A 22,270-nucleotide genomic window follows, 5' to 3' on the forward strand; every position below is an offset into this window, starting at 1 on the left:
AAATCAGGTCAGCAAAGCCTGACTCAAAGAGGGGCTGGTGAGCTTCCAGCACTTGGGGGGAAAAATAAACAAATAAATGAATAAATATCAAGGTGCTCCGTCAGAGATACTTCTAAAAATCTAAAAATAGGGCTTCTGGCATCTAATTTTGCAGAATCTTTGATTATAGAATGGAAAAAACCCCACACCACCACATAAATCCAGTTCAGATCCTATAAGCTTTTCTGCAGCAGCCACTACTTGCCATAGGGAAGCAGAAATGATTCATATAACTCCGAAGCTCTGAAAACAAAGTCACTCAACAGAAACAACTTAGCTAGGACAGTTTGATGACAGTTTTTCCGCGATGACAGGCTTCTAAAAGATATGCCAGCTACAATAAATATTTCCAAATTAGATATCTGGCATTAAGTTGAGAGACCCAAAGGCTTAAAGATGTCACATAACATAAATGCAGCTCTGTTTAACTTTGCACTTTCTGAAGCAGTAAAACCCTAGGCTTGCTCTCTTTTTTCCTCCCCTTCCCCCCCCCTTTTTTGATATGCCAAATCCATGACCAACACAAGAAACTTCTTTTGCTCCGCTGTGACTAACATTTATCATTCGTATATAAAGTAGCCATTATTCAACCGAATGCGAATTCAGCAAGTGCTTTTAAAAATCACCCACCCCCTAGCAAGAACCGCAAACCAAACAGCCGCCCACACCCTGGCTGGAGCATGCCTCTGCATTCCTGAGAGCTGAATAACAGGAGTCTCTTTGAGTCCACGCTGCGCTTTCGTACTGCTCCTCAAAGCCTTCGGAGAGACCTTCCTCTATTGCAGAATCAATGCTGGAATGGCAGCTTGTATCACACCTCTCATATTTGGTTTAACTCCTTTCTAAGTGTAACTTAAAAAAAAAAGATGCCTCGACTTATTTTTCTTACTTTAAGGAAAAAAAAAAAAAGGTATAAAATTAAAAAAAAAAAAAGCAGTAGTAAAGTATAAAAGAGGAAGACCCTCAGCTGTGTCCCAGCTCTATCTCAGAATCACTGAAAGCAAGAAGAGGTCTAAGATGCAACTCCTGGGTGATCCTGTTCCAAAATGATGTCAAAGACGATGCCACACGCATCCTCGCTGACACAGGCATGAAAGCCAAACCTGAAAGCAGCCTGGGCAAAGAGCGAGACTCCCAAATACAATTAATTTCTTCACTCAGGAGGAAAACGGCACATCATACTAGAGGGTATGCAAGACTCACACAGGCTGGCTTTAGGCTGCCATACTGGGAGAACGCTCAGTCTGCCATGCCAGGCTCGGCTCCCCTGCTCGTGCAGGAGGGAACGGGACCTGTGCGCCAGGCCCGCAGCAGGGTTTCTTACAGACGGATCCCGTTTCTCACTGCTTTGCCCATCTACCCCAGCGAGGCCTCCTTGCTCTGCTGGATATAATAATGGCTCTAGGGAACGGGGGCAGCACACACAGCTGCTCCGGGCTAAAACTGGAGAAATATCCTGAGAAAGGAATCGCATCTCTGGTTGGAGAGCGCGGAAGGCTCACACAGCCTCTGGCAGCTGCAGAAGCAGTCTGGGACAGTGGAACCACAGAAAGCAAAGGCACTCCCCGGGAACCAGTCCCCTCGGAGTAAAACCAGAAATATTCCCAAACAATGAAATCAGGCCACAGATAAATTCCCAACAGTACGCAGATAAACTGCTTATGTTTAAAATCACTTCTTTACTTAACATGAAGTTCAGAGTCAGTTCTCAATTTCCATTTGCTCCATTCAGCTGCAAGTCAGTCAAGTGACAGTCAAACCCGTGACACGGGATGGGGATGGCAACGAAACCCCACCTCAGTGTCCTGTAATTGTTGATACTCCGCACAGCGCTCTCATTCCACACTTCCCACGGATGAAGAGGGAGCACCTGGCAGAGTTCCGTACCACACACAGTAATTCCCAGATTGGTCACCTGTCCTGCAGCCGCTGGATTTGAAGATCTTTAACAGGAAGCCAGATATCTCTCTTGAACTTAAGTCCAGTATTTTCCTTTTGTCCAGTGTTAATGTAACATTTCCATGCTGTGGAACAGTCACAGAGTAAAGCATCACTATCCAAACACTATTTATTTATTTTTTTCCAAGCTTATTTATTTGTTAGGCTGGGGGGAAGAGTCCAATGCTTTGAGTTTGCTGCTCCGCTCACTTCCTTACTGTTATGCCTTACCTTGATTGGGCTTTTATATTTGAGTCAAAAAAAAAAAAAAAGCCAACAAATCATATACTAAAGACAAATTTAAAAATTATATTGCCATTTTGAGTAATCGAGTAAAACCAAGTACAAAGTGACTAAATATTTTGCTGTAGAAGGTAGTCAATCATCCTCTGCCCTGTGCTGTATCAAAGCACAGAGACTTTATTTTCTTTTGCTGCTAGCTTTGCCAAGATCTTTACGGGAAGGACTGGAAACTCCTATGATGCATCACATGCCAGCTACAATCCAAGGCAGGTACCCAAGCTGGTGAGCAGTATGATAATCCTGTATTGCTAAATCCATTGTTTCCCTGGAAAAACCTTGAATCACATTCAGTACTCTGCTGGTCAAGGAAACCGGACGTTACTTTCTGCAAAATCTGTCACCACCACTCCCAAGGCAGCGAGAAATGGCTGGAGAGAAACAAAGATTTCCCCAGGCTCTTCTGATGGGAGTGTTTGGCCTGCTCTCCTTCCTCTCCTCACCTTTGTGTCCCTGAATGTGAACAGTCCAGGAAACAAGGGCAAAGTATTTTAAAATAAATATTAGCATCTTTGCTACAGTAAAGCCTAGGAATTTTTGACCATAAGGAATCAAGAGTCCAGACTTCAAAGCAACAAGTTATTTTTTGGGGGGGGGGGAACCTAATTAAAAAAGTTTTGCTGTGTAACTGGATATAACTAAGAACTCTTGACAAGTTAACTTAATGAGATGATTCCAAATAAGTTCCATCCTCCTCCTATTGATTGACTGAGTATCTAGCACTTATCCTCATAGAATGGTATCAACGCAATCAATAGCTCTCCAAGCAATGTCAGCTGCCAGCTAATTTACACTTCCATAGTTGCCATCTGCTATTCAAGCCATTGTAACTCAAGCCATCAGCCGAGGATCTTTAACTAGCCTGGTCAAAACAGAACTACTGAAAGGCAGAAATTTTATCCATATTCCCAACGGGTAAAGGAGTACATTTAATCCAATTATGGTTTCACCACTCTTGGTTTTTCAAGTTTTGTTCACAGAGCCAGGAAACTGTGTTACAGTATCTGTTCATTTAAATTCAGCAATCAGCCCTGCAATTCAGAGAGAAATGAAAGATACTCATTGATATCTTAGGTAAATTAATTAAGATCCAAGAATTCCAAATTAGAAAAAGCTAAGTGATCCTCATCTGCATCATCTCCTGAATACTTCTGATCATTTTCAAAGCACATTTCTTCCATAAGCCTAGATAAAAAGGGTGCCCAGCGTACCCTAAGAGCAAGCATCACTCGGGAAGATTTCTTGATTCTTTTTTAACAAAGTATTCAGAATCTTATTTTTATATTCATGCTGTTGGTCTGCCATTTGATTTTTTTTTAATCTGCATATTATTTCCCTTTGAAATCACTGCTGGTAAAATACAGGGCCATGAAAAACTGTGACACAAACACGCAGAACTAACGAAGTGCTCACACCTAACAGTTCAAGCACCCAGCGGGTGTGCAGTGATGGAATTACTCCTTCAGAACTGCTCCACAAAACCATGCAGTTACTACAGCACAGGATGCAAATTCCAGATTTGATCAGAGAAGCAGCTAAGAGATCAAAGATTCAACAAACTGGATGATAAACGTTCAACCGTATGTGTTGCTACAAACAGAATAGCATGATAACCCTGAACTCTAGCGCCGAGACTATACCCGTGATGGAAACAATGGGACATATGGGCACAAGTAATATTCCTCTTTCTTCAAAACTTTCTATTGTTTAAGAACAAAGCAAACCACATCCAAATACATCTGGCATTAACATCTAATGTTTTGCAAGCTGGTCCTTCTTTCCAAACCCAAAAAACCTGTACATCTGAATACCCCATAAATTTTGCTACAGCACATGAATGGTCTGGACGCTTTCTCAAGGAGGAAGCTCACACATGCATTGTGCTGCTCACCAAGAGCCAGCTCGCTCCATCCTCACCGCCCTCCTTCCCTTTCATGCGGCGCAGGGCAAACTTTCTCTAGGAGAGATGGTGGCTGGAAACTGCCTATTGCTACCACAAAGGCAATTCATCCAGTTTGCATCCTATCCCCTGCTTAGATCTGAAGAGCGTCTGAGAAAGAGGGCAGCTGGAGCTGGCTGAATGTTGCCCTGGAATGCAATGGAAGGCTGCTTTTAAACCACATCTTTTCCCTGCGGGGAACAGGCTGCCGACGGGAAGCGGGCTCATGTGCTGTACAGAGAATTAATAGGAAGGAATATGCTCCCACACAGCACTGGAGCCACCGCAAGCTACTGCATGTATACACCCAGGGAGTTCAGAGTTCCAGAAAGCACTTGAGCTTCCTTGTCATCCACGTCCTGGATGTCCTCTCATTTCTGTTCGAGGGATCCTGAACAGAGACAAGACAACCCTAAAATTTCCCAGAGAAATGAAAGATGACTAAATCACTTCATGCTACAGGTTTACCTAGGAAAGGGCCTTAACAGTCCCCTCACCACTGAGAGAAAAAAAACTGGGCCCAGTCAGCAGAAGCTGGGCACCAAGTTGCATTTCTATGTGCTATTTTAAGCAGAAACAAGCCAAAAGGTATGCAAGCAATCTCCTTTCTTTTCAGCCCGCATTTGAACGCTTGGTTCCCAGGGTGCAACTCTTGTCCAAGTATTGACTCCAGCCGAAAAAACGAAGTGGAAATTAATCACACTGCCATTTTAAATGGCTTCCCTCCAGCTAATGTGTTTCCAGGTTTCCCCAAGCACACCAGCTCTTTTTCATCTGAAAAAAAAAGGTGTTCAGGCAGAGCTTAACGATTTCATGTGTTTCTTCCTGCTTTCCAGACCTACTGAAGCCTGGTCAAAGCTACAGGTCGCAGTAGGTCCAGTAAGTCCAGACACGTTCACTGCACGTGCACAAACTGCAAACGCGCACAGCGAGTCCCACATTTTGAAGAGACATTTCAGCTGCCATAGGTTTGGTAGAGTCAATTCACGTGGGCAGTCCAATACAATGGGTCCAACACCTTGCAAATCTGCAAACTTACAGATGCACACACGTTTCTGTCCAATAAATCCTGAATAGAAATACAACAGGCTTAAGCTTTGGCTACAGAGTTTGCATCACAACACTTAACAATGCAGCTCTACATTGGAGACGGTCCACACAATTAAAAAACAACACAAAAAAAGAGAGAGACCTTCTAGTATTAACTTTTGACAATCTACTTTAATTCCTCACAAGTGTCAAAGTTCGTTCTGCACTGGAGTAAAACCAAGAATGAAGCAAAGAAAAAAATCCACAAAACGGCAATCATCCTTCCTCGCATCGCTCAGTAGTAAGAGCCCTTTTTCTCTAACCCAACTGTAACACTGGAGAGGGACCCTTCAGCTTTTATAAAGGCTAAAGAAATAAACAGGCACAGGAAGCTTCTTTTGGACCTCAGAACTGCTCAGGTGAACGCTAAATTACTCATCCCTTTCCCCACAGCCAAACACCCTATCACTCCACCAGGTCTCGAAGCTTGGCAAGAGCATCAGCCTATCAATCAGTCAAAATGCATCTTTCTGATGATTCCCTCAAACTGCAGTTTTTCACGCGCAGGAAGCTTAGGGCACCAGTTTCAGTGCAGCATCATTCTGATGACTTCATGTTCAACTGGTCTTCAGCAACTCTGGATTTCTAAGCCACCTGAAAATCAGTCTGCCATCACAAGTCTCAGTTTGGGAAAATATTTAAATCCATCTTTCAGTCGTACATGGCCCTTGCGAAGCAGCTGACTGCTAAAAGAAAGGCAGATGTGTTCTGCTCGTTTAAACCACATGGGGTGAATGAAAATTCCTTGCACCTCCTTAGACCGTGTGTTCCTGACTGAGACGACGAACTAGTTTGTTCTGCTAAGCACTTGTAAAGCATATTTCAAATAATTATAATCTTGAGGTCTTCACTAACATTACCACAACGTATATTTATTAACTTAGAAGCACGCGTGCTGCTACCAAACAGTTATTTAATATTCATTACAACTTGTCCATGCAAGCCTTATTACATGTTGTGTAATCATATTCTTCTCCTCAGGGCAGAAATGTTAAGCATTGCTTGAAACAACAAGATACTGTTTTGTCCTGAGTTTACCCCTAAAACAAATATTTGAAATAGTTAATATATGCCTTTCCCACACCCCTCGTGAAACTGTAAAGTCATACTAGCATCTTAAATAAAAACAAAGACAAATGTGGAAGAATATAGGAGACCTTAAATTTTTTCATAAAGTTATGGAAATCACACTCAAATCCAAACTCTGACTTGCTTCATTACCGCACATAAGCATAGCACATGTGAGCTGGTTCAGCACCCAGCACTGTTCTGCTCCATCACAGGTGATGTTTTTTTAATGAAACCTTTTCAGATACCTTCCCGGGCAATTTGCCTGCCTTCCTACAATAGTCCATACTATTCAAAACTATTTCTAAGCAGAATCATAAGTACTAAAAATAATCACAGGGCTTCTCCAGGTGGAAAGAATCAAGCCTCTTGAGTCAGATGTCAGGTCCGTGGCAAGCTGCCTCACCTCCCACTGCCTCTACAGAGGAATCTGTGAAGTTTTGTTTCCACAGAGTCGGAGTGTCAGGCCATGGGGACACCCATGTTCCAAGCTCTCTCCCATCCTTCTCAAATCATGAGGCAAACCACAGGCTCTAATTCAGAATAAGTCAGCAGTATATTATGCTGCTTAAGCACCTTTACCCTCTTGAAGCCAGCAAAGCCAAAAGCTGTGCTTCTGGGGACAACTGCTCTTCAGAAAGCTCCTTTAAAGGACTGCACAAGCTATAAGGGTACCCAACCCAAAATATAAAACATCCCCATCATGGGACAAAATTTAACATCACCTGAGGGGTGGGGGATTTCTGGAGGCAGGTACAGTGAAAAAAATTAAAAGATCACAGCAGAATTAAAGACCACCAAAACTCTGGGCAATCTAGTTTAAAGGTCTTCTCAAATTTAGTTTCATTCCATTATTAGAGGAGAAAATTGGTTTATAAAAGGTAATTTTCTACACACTGTACATTTAGACTTTAAAAAGTCAAAAGGCAATTGGCTGCATATAGCTTGCTAAAAATATACCCACACAAAACCACTTTAGGGCTAAAGAAAGTGTATTAAAACGAAAGATATAAGAATTTCAATCCATTCTCTTTATTCAGTCAATGACCAAGTGACAACTGAATCGCGGGAGCGTAAGAGTATGTTTATTGGAGGAGGAAAAGGGAATACTGAAGGACTCTCCAGTCTAGTCCAGAGAGGTATAACAAAGCAAGGCTGTAAGCTGACACCAGGCTGAAATATGGCCTTTTTTTTTTTTTTTTTTTTTTTGCAAGGAGACTATCAGCTGTTGAAAAAAAATTGAGAGCATAGTAGAATCTCTGTCTTGGGATCTTTAAATGAAGACAGGATGCATTTCTAGAAGACACACTTGTACAGGTTACTAATTTCAATACAGAGGTCAAAACTCTACCCACAAGTCTGATTTCTAAGTGCATGATTTACAAAACATCAGACTGGGTGATCTTGTGGCCATAAAAAGACACTCTGAAAATTACAGTAAACTCTGGACAAGCAGGTAGCAGACTCACCCAGAGACAGACAGAAATGAGATTATGCCTTTTAATGGCAATCTACTACTAAGACTAAATGAGAGGCGTAACATGAAGCTGCACCCTCACTCAGTAGCAGAATGCTCCCTTTTGTTTTGCATTTGCTTGCTAGTAGAGATGTGGTTTCTAGAAACAAAGCTGAACTAATTATCTGATGTTCCATTTTCTTTAGAAACCCAAAGAATAACATTAAATATATATTTACTAAGCAGACTGCAGTCACTGCAAGCTGAAAAATCACTTTTCAAGCAATCCTCCCCAAAATGCTTTTAGAGTCCTAAGTAGCAGCAACCTCACTGTTAAACAGATCTGCTACAAAAAGGGAAAAATAAAATTAAAGAAATCCTACTGCAGGCAAAGCAGCTCTCTCAGAAACACGTACGTCTCCGAGCACCTCAGGCAATACCACAGCCATGCAGGAGCAGCTGCAGATTTGAGGAAGGGAATGGTATGGTTAGACTTAGACATGCGATTAGTTCCACTGACTTGTACGAGACTTAATCTGGCAAGACTCTTCAGAACACGTCTGACTTCAAGCGCGTGTGAATTTGGTGGGACAGCTATTACTCATCCTAAGTGTTCTCAGGGCCAAAGGGCTTCCTACAGCTCTACACGGACACAGGGCTGACCATGGGAAGCTCACTGCAGGACTGAGCTCATGCAAATCCTAATTTAGAGAAAACAGTTCTTAAAGGGGGGGAAGGAGATTAAAAACACCCCACAAACAGTGTGCACAAACCCCAACCTATTTCAGTGTTCACGCCTGGAGATAAATCTTCCCCACTCACATCCCGCCCCTCGTATCAAAAATAAAAACAAAAATAAACCACAAGGGGAAGGAAGGAAAAACCTCACAAATTTTTATGTTTGTCTTAGGCCTACTGCAGTAACAGCTCTACTGAGCTTTTATCTGCTTTTGTGGTGTTTCCCAGTGCTTGACTGTAAAAGCAAAGTACTCTACACACAAACAGCAAAGGGTTTTATATAGCAGGCAGAGTCCTTTGTTAGTAATGGAAATTAGAGACAGGTGTTGATTGCAGAATGGACAGTAATTGGGACGGGGAACCTGGGAAGCAGGAATACCAAAGGCCCTGAGACCTTATTACAAAGGTAGCTGCAAGCCTCTCCCCCCAGGCAGTTACTAGACCAGTCCGTGAGAAAATAAATTCTGGTGATGACTATGGTTCACACACATATTGTAATAAACACTTCCAGATTTCATGTCTCGCAGCATACTATTATGGTTATTCATTATTTGCTAAGAGATGACAGAAAGCAAAGGATAATAAACAGAAGAATAGAAAACTCCACTGCTCCCGCCCCAGAAACCTTAGACTGGTTTTGCATAGCGTCCCTCCAGGGTGCAAGTCAAGGCTGTTTTTCCCCTCTGCCTTTCCAACAGAATAAATGAACAAGTTGAACAGCTTGTGATATTTGGATGACTGGGGAGAGATCATCTGAACAGTCTGAACAGCCAAAGTCTACATAGTTTGCAGGCAGTAAAAAACAGTTAGTGACAAAGTCCTCTGAAGACCCTCACCTTGCTGATTACTGCACTGGAAGTTACTACAAGTATTATGAAACAAATCAGTAATGACAAGTAAACCCTGAAATTTCCACAGTAGGCTCTTTCTACTTATTTTCAGCTTAGAGATAATCCCACTTTTATTAGGTGCTGATCTATCACTTTAAGTATTGCTAAAGCACTGCAGGGGAAGAGACTGAATGCTACAGAATGAGAGGTTTTAGCAGAAATAATCTCATGAAGGACTTCAACTAAGGCAAAAAGATGAGGAAAGTAATGCTACGTTGATTAGAGGTGCATATGAACACCACCACCTCACAGTAACTATATGTTAAAATTATACAAGAGTCTTTTGATGTAACTTAAAGGAAAAAGATTTTAAGAAGCATGTTTTCATTCAGTACGCTCCAGGCACAATTCCTGTCAATGACAGTTACATATCCCTGTTCTGAAATACTCTCATCTCTGACAAAATGCACTGTGGCGATCTACCCAATTTTGACTGGAGAACAGAGCCCCATAAAGTGATGATACTTCCCATCTGCATTATCCAAGATATCTGGGTAGCAGATTATGGCACATGGGAAGATTAGGCAATTGCCAGGTAATGTTGCTTCTTGTACAATTAGCTTATCTGTGCGCCAACAAACGCTCGGATTGCAGAGAGCCAGACTCGGTTAAGAAGATGGAGGACGATCTCAAAGGCTGCTCGCTCACTTGTTGCACAAGGGTCACACGGCTACTCACGTTCCACAAGAATGCCAAATCCCTGCACAGTCCAGCAACGCCCAGACAGTTTTGCACCCAGATTTCACTTCGTTGTAACGCCTTGCTCCAGCATGCAAAATGCTTTCAGCCCTCACAAAAAGTGCTAGACTAAGGATATCTCAAGAGCTCGAGTTGTTCATTAGAGGACATAAGCTCTAACAGGCTACTTACCTTATAATGAGACACCATTTAGTCTTCTCTTTGAAGGGGACATCAAAAGACTTAATGGAGTCACTTCAGAGACACCTTGGAAGGACAGTTACCAAACGGCCAGCTGTAACAGCTTTGCATGTGGTTAGATGCCTGTTCATCGAGGAATCACGACAAACCTATTTGCCAGTAAAGCCACAAACTTGTATTGAACGGTCCCTGGTAGCAACAGTGACAAGAAACTACCCGTCACCGGCGTAGGATGTGAGAAAACAAAACACTTCATCATAGTCACATTCTTCAAAGTCAAGCGGTTTGCCCAGTGAGTAATATTCCTGCAGTGGTTTGTAAGTAACAAGAACTATGCTTGTAGAAGTGGAAACCATAAATAAATTACATTACTGATGTATCATTATCATAACATGTAGAGATACAACAGCATGAAAGTATATGGGAATTAGATACTTTAGAGTTGTCATTTCTGTCAAAATTAACTTGATTTCCAAACAACATCAACAAGACACAGAATCATAGGATCACACAATATCTCACTTTGGAAGAGATCCGTAAGGATCACTGAGTCCAGCTCCCAGCAGCACATCCCGAGATGCCTACTCCGTCCAAATCCACACTGCCATTTCTTGCCATACTAAGAAAATATTTGGGGTTAAAGTACAAGACAAAAAATGATGGACAAATAAAAGCAGAGGTTATTGCTATCACAACGTCCGCTAACAACAACAAGCTGGCTTGGATGCATCTGCCGGCCAACTGCATGCATACAGTGGCTTTCAACTTCTTCAGCCTGTGGAAAACTTTTCTAAAATTTCCCAAAAGACAAGACCACATAGACAGTTTCACCCATGTAGACTACTGCACAACACACACAAATTCTATGAATTCCATGATTCTATGAACACAGTTTCCTTCATCGTCTCTTCTTCAGTCCCTGTAAACTACTGCAGTAGATATAAACGCACGCAAATTTTAAAGACTTCACTTACTCCTCCTCTAGTCTTTCGTGCCAGGAGATAACACCAGAAAACAAAACCAGAGAAAGGTTACCCTATGAGCAAGCCTATACACTGCAGTCCCAAAGGACTGCCGACTTCAGATTCCACAGCAGACCTCGCTCTCTATGATAGCTACAAAACAAACTACGCATATCAGTTTTTTTGTGAAGAGACATGTTTGTCTCCTGATTATTCTAAAGACACTACGTACCTTTGAATAACAACCTCACTTGATTTAAAAAATTAGAACTTTTTTTAAATCCTGCAAGCTAGCACTGGATCCAACTCAATGTGAGGTGCAATTTTTAACTGACAGGAATAAGTCACTGAATCACTGTTAGAAAAGTTATGACCTGTATTTTGAAATAATCCTTGTCTTCTAAACATATTTCTGCCATGATTTAATTTATAGCAATACATTACATATGCAGTTACACTACATGAACTTTCAGCCAGCTTTTGACAACACTCAACCCTCAAATGAACCTAGAAAAACATTCTTCATAGTTCCAAGCAGTACAGTGACTGCAAACCAAAATTAAGGATGCAATACAGCGTGATTTGTAAAATCAAGATGTGATCCTAAAGCAAAAGCGCAACTAAGTCTTTCACGCTTCCTCAGTTCTTCACTCATAGTGAGGGAAATTCAGACCTGCTCTGCACGTGCAAAAATGACAGATGAAAAAATATGTGACTAATAACAAAAATCAAATCCCACTCAGGCTTCAGAAACAAGAATACCTATGCCTGGACTGTTTTACGCTTTGTCCCACTACGTAATGCCTTTTGCTTTCACAACAAAGAACACTTTTGTCCCTTTCCCTGCCCGCCAAGTAACCCTTTCCCTGTTGTTTAAGGTTCTCAGACACTGCACAAGGAAGAAAAATATTTAAACAAAAAACCCCCACTCCAATCCCTAAACAAACAAAGAAAAAAAACCACATACACACAGGAGAATGCAAGTCACAAAGGCACAAATTAGCAGAGCCTAGGTGGTCAGCTGCATCTCACAGAACAGTTTTAGCAAGGCCACACAGCACTGCGGCCCCTTCACCAGGAGGGATGGAGGAATTTCACATCCATATGCACTAACTACTCCATCCCTCTGGAATTCCCGCTCCCTGCTTTCATGCCCTTGAAGCAGCTCAAATCTCTGATCAGCATTAGAGCTGACGGGAAAACTATTATCCCATTATTTCATTTATATAGGCACATGTACATACTATGCAAGGGCTACTCATATTTTGTTCAAATGTTAACAGACTATTAACATTTTTTTTTAAATGAAGTTACAATACTCAATTAAAATAACAATTTGAAGCTAATTCTACTGGACACAAATTTTGTTTTATTTATATACACATATTTTAAAAATAATATATATATACACACACATATAAAAAATATAAAATGCACAAAACAATTGTCCTAAAACTTCTAATGGCCTCTCTCTAATTCTAAACTTCCTACTTTTCCTCTTTGCTACTGAAGCACACGAAGGCTGTCAAAATGCATGTAATCAATGGCTTCAAGCACGAGCAGATCTTTCATTGACTAGCACAGAAACTGGAAACATATAAACTTTGAAGGTAAGCCCTCAACAGCCAAATTACTAACAGACTATTAGTGCTCATTAGCTCTACCTCCCACCTTTTCTCTTTCTTTTTCTTCTGGAATAGCTGGCCTGCCAGTACCGCAGAAACTCTGAAATGCCATCATAAAAATAGAAAGCAAGAAAAGAAAAAAAAAAAAAAAAAAAAAAGAAGAGGGGAGAACGGGAACTGAGAGAATAAGCAGAGTGAGAAGCTCTGTAATATAAAACTGTCTCCAGCTTCGAAGTCATCAGCCAATCATAATCCAATAAATGCTTTTTTCTAAAATCAGAACACTCAAATGTCTATTTTTATTCCTGTTTAGAAGCAGCTATCTCAACAGGGCTTTCAAACCAGTAGAGCCTGGCATGCAAAGCAGTGACTTACAAAACTCCATTTCAAGCCATAATTTCCAAGGCCTTCACTTGCTTATACAGGTTCATTTGTGTCTGGCACACCAATATTTCACAGCACACACACCATTAGCAAAAAATGGAGAATTAAAGGGAGAGAACTGAGGGCATGTTTACATGAAACTATTATTGTAACCCAGAACACCATTTAAGGGTTCTCTCTTCATGACTGCACACCACTCCATCTATCTAAATGGCTATACAGTTCTTCCGATACCCTAAGATACACATTCTCCCAGTGCAATCATCAGGAACTGCTACACTTACGGGTAGCTTTTAATTAAAGCTTGTTCTTCTGGCCCTCAAACGTGTCAGCAAGAATTGCTAGGTATGCTTCAGGTACTGAAAAATCAAGACCAAAGTGAGTGGTACCCATCTTAAGTCTGGAAAGCATGCACACGTAACATAACTTTCATAATCTCTGGGCAACCTACACACAAAGAAAAGTTGTGAATGCCCCATCACTGGAAATGTTCAAAGTCAGGTTGGATGGAGCTTTGAGTAACCTGATCCAGTGAAAGATGTCCCTGACCACGGCAGGGAGCTGGACGAGATGATCTTTGAAGGTCCCTTCCAGTCCAAACCATTCTATGATTCTGTGATTCTAAAACGCTAGCGAACTCTTCCTGTATTTAACTGAAAATTAGTTTTATTAATATAATTATCAATGCTACATTATGAATATGTGTGAATTATTGGGAGTAGCTTTCAAACTGACTCCTGTTTTTCATCCAGAGCATAGGAAGATGCACTCTCAAGAGTAAGGTCACTTCTGTCTTGTACATAGAACACGGCAGCACGCCTTCGGATGTCTGCACCCAAAATGTTGCTTTGCATCTGCCCCCATGAACCTCAAGCAATTAAACCAAGTTCTCAGGACTTCACTCTCCCCATCAGCAAAAAGGGGTAAAAACCTCTTCTGCTATAAAGGACTTTAAGATCTATAGGATAAAAGGAGAAGTCACAAGTGCTCCCCTTTCCATAGGGCATGGGCCCTTCAACAGGTTGTGGAATGACCATGACGAAAAGGTCTTCAAAAAGACTCAACGAATATTGCATAGTAAAGATTTTTTTATTTTTAAATGAGAGCAGCTGACAGCATCTGAGCATAAATGTTGTCCCTTACGGGAAGCAACCATCACAAGGACTAATCCAGAGGTTGTTTTGCCCCTAGGAAATCTAAGTAACCATGGTAGCAAGCGTTACTTCTCCACCCTTAATTTTAGTGAAGAGATACATTAAATACACTGTTTCCCACAGTAAGAATTCAAATTCAACTTGCTTCAATACCTTTGAAAAGAGCATTTATTTCAAACTTGTAAATTATTTAAAAGAGAAAACTTAATTAATAATGTTGTTTCCAGCCAGATGGCCAGCTATTAGTTTTCAGTCATCTCTTTCGGAATAATTCACCAGAAGTCTTCAGATGCAAAGCAGTTTTAAAGCAGAGAGATGCGATTGCCCAGCATCCTCAGAGGCTGCCAAAACGTTAGTGAAAGACAACTACAGGTACAGAAATATTTAGTTTTTCCAACTTGTGTTGCTGTGGGTCATGGTTGCGAAAGTCCACTAGCAACAGCACAACCGCTTGACAGACGCACATTTATTTCATTTAACATTTTGTATTTGGATGGCATTACATTCACATGTGGTTATATAATATTACTTAAATGAAAACATGAGGCTACACGTATAGTGTTTCCCCTGGACTCGTGCTAACAGACTTCAAACTTAAGCTCAGTAGCAGACCACTGTGGTATGATGTGTATCAACCAGTCAAAATATTCCATGTGTACAGGAGGCACCAGCACAGAGATGAATAGATAAATTATGCAAACCCAGTTAAGGTTTACCACTAAACATCTGTGGAATTCTAATATTCTCACCGACGTAGCACTTAGATATTTTAAAAGAAAGTTTCCAACAAAAATTAAAACTGCTTTCTTAGTACGAGTGAGACACTGAACAGCAAGAGAAAGCTTTTTGAAGTAGCAACGCATTGGGTTTTGCAACTGAGCCTACCTCTCGAGATTTCAAGAGCTTTCCACAACTGTTTTAAAATTTTCTGACATCCTTATGAGGCAAGTACTGTATTTGCTAGGTAGTTAAGAGTGAGGTACAAGCAGGTTAAACATTTTGCTCAATGTTACACAGTGTTATGGAACAAAACCTGACGTTTTCAGTCTTCCCTAACCACAACATACATTTGTTATGCAGTAATCCACAACCAAAAACCTATCTTAATTCAGTTATAACTGGGAAAAACAAATACGCAATTGCAACTCTATACATGAACTTTCAGCCTATAGTTCTACCAAACAAGCAAAACCAGATTTGGGAAAAAGCTTCAGTGATCAGCTGCCTACCTACACACAAGTTATTTACGGCATCTAATTCAGAGCAGAACTCAGTTTGCAGACTGCCAGCAGACTTTTACTCGTGACAGAAATCAGCTCTAAAGTAGTATTAGCTTTGGTAATTAGACAGGGATTATCTACATTTTTTAAAAATTTACATTTAATTACTTTGTTAAGCTTGTTTCTAATGCAGTGGTTTCAGATCAGCTGGTTTCCACTTTCCACCATTCTAAGTCATCTGCAAAAACTTCACTGGCCATTAAAAAAAGGCACAACATTTTGACAAAAAACCAATAACATTAAACGGCCTAAAAAGATAGTTTTGTATGCCCAACAGGCAGATATGAAGAAAGATTAGCCAAATCATATGTAAGTGTCACCATTCCAAACCTGCGAAACTCTTACGAGGTAATTAATCTGGGGCCTCCAGAGTTCACTGGAGTTTTGCTTGAAGGTTCCAGGCCAACACCAGTAACTATTCTAGACCTTTCCACCAACACACTGCTGACCATGGGAGAAGAAAGAAAGGAGAGATGTTATTAGTAGACCTTGTGCTCTTCTGAACTCAAGGCCAACAACTGTGGGTGGGCTTTATGTAGGCCACACCAGACGAAAGCCCTGCTACTTCCCATACAGTGGTGTAGCAGGGGAGGTGGGAAGACGGCTCATGGAGAAACACATTATAAGGGCTTCACCATCGGTATGCAGGCTGGTTAAAAAAAAAAAAAAAAAAAAGAGAAAAAAAGAAAAAAAATCTAGCCCACAGTGAGAACAGCCAAATACTGCGTTCTGCACAGGCAGAAGATCAGAAGCCGCTGCCAATGCCAAAGTCACTGCCAGTGGTATCTCAGCTACAAAACGTGGAGGGCCTCTGCCAAGCCACACTACTGCCTATCAGAAAACCTTCAATGAAATATGAGTGAGAACGCTAGAAATGAAATGCTTTGCAAAGAAGTATCATTTTCAACAAACTTCCAGCTAAATCCTGTCTAGCTTCCTGCCAGATTTTCTTCCCAGGGCTGATAGGTCCAGTCTTCGTGGGACAGGAGCCCTCAGGTCTCGCAGGATCTGCTGGGCAGGCTTCAAGTCCTGCAAAGAAGAACCTAGAGACGCTCCAAAAGCTGGGAATTTAAAAGAGAATGCCAGATAGTACTGAATCTACAGACACCTCTATCCTGTTTTCAGTTCAGTGCTTTCTGTGCTGGCCCGACTCTCTCTTCACTTGCATATAAATCAGAAGTAAATTTACTGAAATCCATGTAATCACACAAATGCAAAGAGAATGGGAAAAGACTCAGGCCCCAGCTGCTTATTAGACTTTCTTTTAGGCAAAGAGTGCTTTTTAAACACTGATATAATTTTTCAGATGCTGTTACACATGTGCTACAAATCGGCGATGCATCTGACTCACGGGGAGCAACTATTTGTTCAACAAATAACAATAAGAAAAGGACCTTTGTGTACAGTCCCACATGTGTGGAAACCACAGACTTTGTATCTCTATGAAAAAAACCCCACATCTAGTCTTTACAAGCATAACAAAATTAAAGGTGCTTGTAGTTGGGTCTTCCCACACAGCAATGCTTAAAATCCAGTTATGGATGGGAAGGAAATTTTGGGGAAAAAAAAAAAAAAAAGCATTCTCTAGCTGTTAAGTAGATAAAGCAATAACAGTCGCACACTCAACACAAAAACAAAGAGGCATTCTCATGTTCCACAGATGTTTTCTACTAAGCCTAATATTTTTGTGAACTTTAACTGTTCTACATCTGTGAAGAGTAAGTGAATTTCTCTTTTCATGTTCAAGCAACTAGAACAGGAAGGACAAAATTTTTCCTCTTTTATTGTGAAAAGGGAGAGTCAGCATCAGCATCCATCATTCAACCATTGCTGGCTGCAACTTCACCACAAAGGAGGAAATTTCTGTTTGGACTTCCTTTCTTAAAGAGATTGTGTTATGGTTCGTGAATGTCACCAATTCAAAGATCATTTCCAACCTTTCCTATGACACAATTTGTAAAAGTTTAACGACATTTTCAGATGAGATAGCTACACATTATGAAGTCAGGTAAGGATGGTCCCCCTAATACCTTGACCCTGAGACTTTCCCCCCTTGGGACGCTGAAGCCTGGAGGAAGCAAGGGCCCCAGGCAGACAGACCCGACTCTCCTGACAGCTTGTCCCCTGCAGTCTTCTCTCCAGGATTCACAGACCTTACCTTTTGTAAACTGATGCAGATTCCTCCAGAGATCAAAACGCAGGTGCTCCTGTTCACAGGGTGAGGCACACGGCCCATCTGCAGCGAGTGTGCAGGTGCTCTAGTACAAGGTAGGCACACACAGACCCCAGTCACACAACTCCCTGAAACATGCAACTTCTTTGCCCTCGTAACCGCAGTGCTGAACAGAAGTGAGCTGTAAAGGTATCTCTAGTGACAATTAAAAGTTATCAAGGTCATCTATTCATCTTTCATAGACTTAGGTTACATTTCTAACAGGTAGGTTACACTGGATTTTTAAGCATGTTCTTTCGTGAGGGTCATCAATGAGATTTATAATTTCATCATGTCTTCCACATCAACAGCAGCTCCTAATCCTTTAAAAATACAATCAAACTGACTCCTCCTGGAATAGCACGATTCTGAATACAAGCAGGCTGAAGAATCAAACTCACAAGGAACAACTACCATTTTCTCCCTGTGCTTCCCCACATCCTTTCCCCAGCGCTGCTCCTGTTCACTGGCATCTGCCGCTTCAGAAGTGCGCTCCCGATGTAAGCAAGGCCTGTATCAGCAATCACTGCTCACGATGAGTAACGCCTGTTCACGTGGAGATTCTCCACTGTAGAGAAAGGAATGGCAGTGCAACACTTGGAGCAACTCTGGGGCACATAACCCAACAGATTTTCCTGACAGATTTCATTTTGAACAGCCTAAAGTCTGCCTGCGCCACACACAGCCATTCAGGACAGAGAGACCTACCTTGTCGCTAAAGGAGCAAACCGGGATACCCAAAACAGTGTGCTTACAGCAGCTTAGGTTTAATGGGTTTCTTAACTGACAATGAAGATTTCCTATTCTGGATCTCATACAATTCCTGGGTGATCCTCTAAAAAGCAACCTGTTATTAATTCTTACCTGGTTGGGCTCTTCTGAAGATAATGTGGGTTTTTTTGTTGTTGTTGCCTTTTTTTTCTTAATACAGTTCCTATTACTATGTACAAGTAGTTTACTGCTGCTCACATTTGTGACCTATGCTCCTGAAGGATCAAGCCTTTAACGCAGAAAGAGCGAGCTGCAGCTTTTTATTCTGTTTCAACAGAGCCACAGCAGCAATCAAACTTTCCTGCTTGCCTAAGGGCAAGTCCCACCATTCTGACAGCGGTGGTAGAGAGATACGCGAGTAAATGTGGATCAGCTCTAAAAGGCTTCAAAACATCTTTAAAAGCGGCATTAACTGCAACAATTGACACATTAATGTCTCTTCAGTTACACAGAAAGTTGGGCTACCAGTGACAAGTGCAAGAGCCCAATTATTAACAACTTCCTTGTCTTTATGTTTGGACTCAAGTCGCACTTAACAAAATGTAATTAGCAAACATTTGCTAAGCTTGGTGGAGTCAGCCTACTAGAACCAGAGTGTCCGGACAAGAACCTCTGCCCTGTCTTTATTCCCCTCGCTCCTGTCTGCTTTCTTCACTGCCAATCAACAGAATCAGCTTTGGACTGGAAAAAGCTTTTTACACAGCACGTCAAGGCAGGCAAGGACAAAAGTTAATTAGGACTATTCATATGCCTTACTGGAAGAGACTGCTACATCCCATCCCTGAAAATTTAATTGCACTCAATAGAGGAAAGCTACAAAAAATAATAATAATAAAAAAATAAAAACCAGAAAAAGATAATTTGAGAATAAAATCTGATTTCAATTTAATTCAAGCATCGTTTGGCCCTATTTATTTCATAAAGTAGTTCATGCAGGATAATGGTATTATTGTGCATCTAGCAGCGTTAGAAGCTCCTAATAAATTAACAAGTGAAAATTAATGGCTGCTCAGTCCATTAAATCTTGTTAATTTTATTTTTGTTGCAACAATATAGCGATCACAAGTTTACATTATTAAACCAATATTTATTAGAAGAACTCATTTTAATTGGATCCCTGATGTGATAATCCCATACAGTGTGTATTTCTTTATTTCATCAATTTTTTGCATTTATTTCTCATTATATTTAAATGACTGCAGCGTTCAGGGTCTTCTCCTAATACTATAAAAGTTAAGCAACCATTTTAAACATTTTATTTCACAAAGATTCAACACTTACTACACAATATAATGAGAATCTTATGAGTCCTTTCAGAAGCTATTTTAAATATTTTAGTCTCTTGAGAAAGGGGAGAGAAAAAAAAAAGGCAGAGATATGAATATGTGAAAACATCTCAACAAATGGTAAAATACAATTTTTTTTCCCCTTAGCCCATCAATGTTCTATATAAACATTGCTGCGTTGTCTTTCAAGTCAAGAGGAGTTTTACCACCGGTTTTAATGCAAAATCTTAGCTGGCTTGCACATCGCAGGAAAAAAGATAAATATATATTGACAAAAGGTTTTGAATTGTATTGGCTGCCGACAGATCGCAAATTGGAGAAGACACCTCATGACGGGCTGAGCCTGACGTGCAATTCCAGCAGCAACCTCCTCAAGGGCAGGGGCTCCAACACTGGGCAATGCCTTCTCCCCTGACCTCCCTCCTTTCCCCAGTTCCTTCATCTCTGCCAACACAACTGAATGCACAGTCGCTCCCTGATCGGTTGTATCAACATCATTGCTTTAGGTTAACAGTAGCGTTTTGGTTTTTAAATGGCATAGCGTAGAAGTCAGCTACACACACTATTATCCAGGCTAATCGAAGACGCAGTAACTCTCATACAAGGGTGGGGAGAAGTTGGAGGAGCTGTGGGGAGCAGAAACCCCTGTGCCCAGAGAGGGGGTTTGACCTGTGGGAAGATGACAAGGAGGAGAAAGGTACTGATGGACAAGTGGGACTGCAGGTGGAAAGCACTCCTGACTAAAGGCCTATGCCCGCTTATTTAGCGGATCTTCACCTTTAGACCTAATCTGCAAAATCGTGCGAATGCCACAAAAGTTAGCTACAAACAGATCTGTAACGCTGTCTCTACCCTGCAGCTATCACTGCCCCAGCTAACCGAGCTCACACGGGCACTGCTAGCAGCACCGCTGCAGCAGCGCAAAGGTTAGGACAGAGCCGCAAAAACCTGCCCGGCGCATAGGTTAGCACGCGCAGTTCCATAGCAACAGGGAGCTAACAAGTGTAATGGCAGCTAAACCGTGTTTGCACACAGGGAATGCGCTGCACTGTAATCACCTCCAGTGCACTGCTGTTAGGCCAATCTAACCTTCAGTGCAGACACTCTTGAAGAAGTCTATGCAGTATTAAGGCTCCTCACATACAGGGACAGGCCAACCTGAAAACAAGGCAGTTTAAAATTGGCATTTAAAAAATATAAAAAATTTGCATGTGGACACACAAAACTATGACTGGCCCTTTGCTTATTACCGAAACCCGACAGGCACCAGTCTCAAAAGAAGAACATACCTGACAGTCGCGCTTGCAGCCTCTACCACTTAATATATTTACCATTTTCATATTTTCCTGGTACCAAGACAAGCCTAAGAATATGGCCAGTTCTTGTAAATATTGTGTGGTCAACTACCAACACAATAGAAGATATCCTCACACCCAAGATGTTCCTAAAATCACTTAAGTACTGTCCCTGGTTTTCCCCACTAAAATGTACATCGTTAAGGAACACCCTGTTCAGCCACTTTTAAGAAGCGGATGCACCAAGTTTTCATCTCAGTTGGTACATTCTGTCCTTATCAGATGAGTTCCACAAGAAATAACACCCATGTCTCTTCAAAACCATTTTCTAAATTTAAAAAACCCTGCCACTTAAAAGAAGGTGTTCCTTACATGCAAGAATCCTGGCTCCCCTAAAACCACTGGTGATAAAAAAAAAACCAAACAAACAAACCAATAATAGGTTCAAAAGAAAAATATGCATATGAAAATATATTACAAAGTGTCATGAGATTTATGTCTTAATATATGTACTACCACTAAAGCTCTTGAAACAAAGCATTTACTATCTCGTCCCATATCAGCAAGACTATATATACTGCGCAGCTTTTAGAAATTACAAAGCGCTTGTCACATGTTCCTGGCTTCTGCAGTTCAGACCCCTGTACGGGTTAAGAGTTGAACACTCATCACAGTTCAGCCTGGCACACGTTATTTCTAGGGCAAAATGCTGATGGCTTGTCAGGTGCACAGTAAGACCTACCTTCAGATCAGGAAAAATATCAGAAAGTCATTGCTCTTCTCCCAAGGACGAAGCCCATGGGGTTCTGCAGGTATGTAGTAATTTTAGCTGTAGGCTTTGCTGCCATCAGATTCCATGCTTACTGTACTCTTTGGCCTCAGAAGCAAATAGAGACATCAAAAATTCAAAAAATCTGATAGCAGCTGGAGTAGACCTAAGCTTGCTCACAGAGCAAGCAGAGAGG

General features: G+C 41.3%; 1 protein-coding gene across 2 annotated transcripts in view; it reads right to left on the minus strand.

The window, feature by feature from the left end:
• SMAD3 (SMAD family member 3) overlaps positions 1-22,270 on the minus strand; it is a 74,062-nt gene that overhangs the window by 47,959 nt on the left and 3,833 nt on the right. Inside the window, exon 1 of one of the 2 annotated variants that reach the window (XM_086757312.1) lies at positions 10,328-10,346. The exons of the other annotated variant lie outside the window; for it this stretch is intronic. The gene's annotated coding sequence lies outside the window, so the exon portion shown is untranslated. Of the gene's footprint in view, positions 1-10,327; positions 10,347-22,270 lie in introns of those variants that run through there. 2 annotated transcript variants of the gene reach the window in all.

This window comes from Chlamydotis macqueenii, chromosome 12, assembly GCF_036417535.1.
Source record: "Chlamydotis macqueenii isolate bChlMac1 chromosome 12, bChlMac1.mat, whole genome shotgun sequence".
Taxonomy (NCBI): domain Eukaryota; kingdom Metazoa; phylum Chordata; class Aves; order Otidiformes; family Otididae; genus Chlamydotis; species Chlamydotis macqueenii.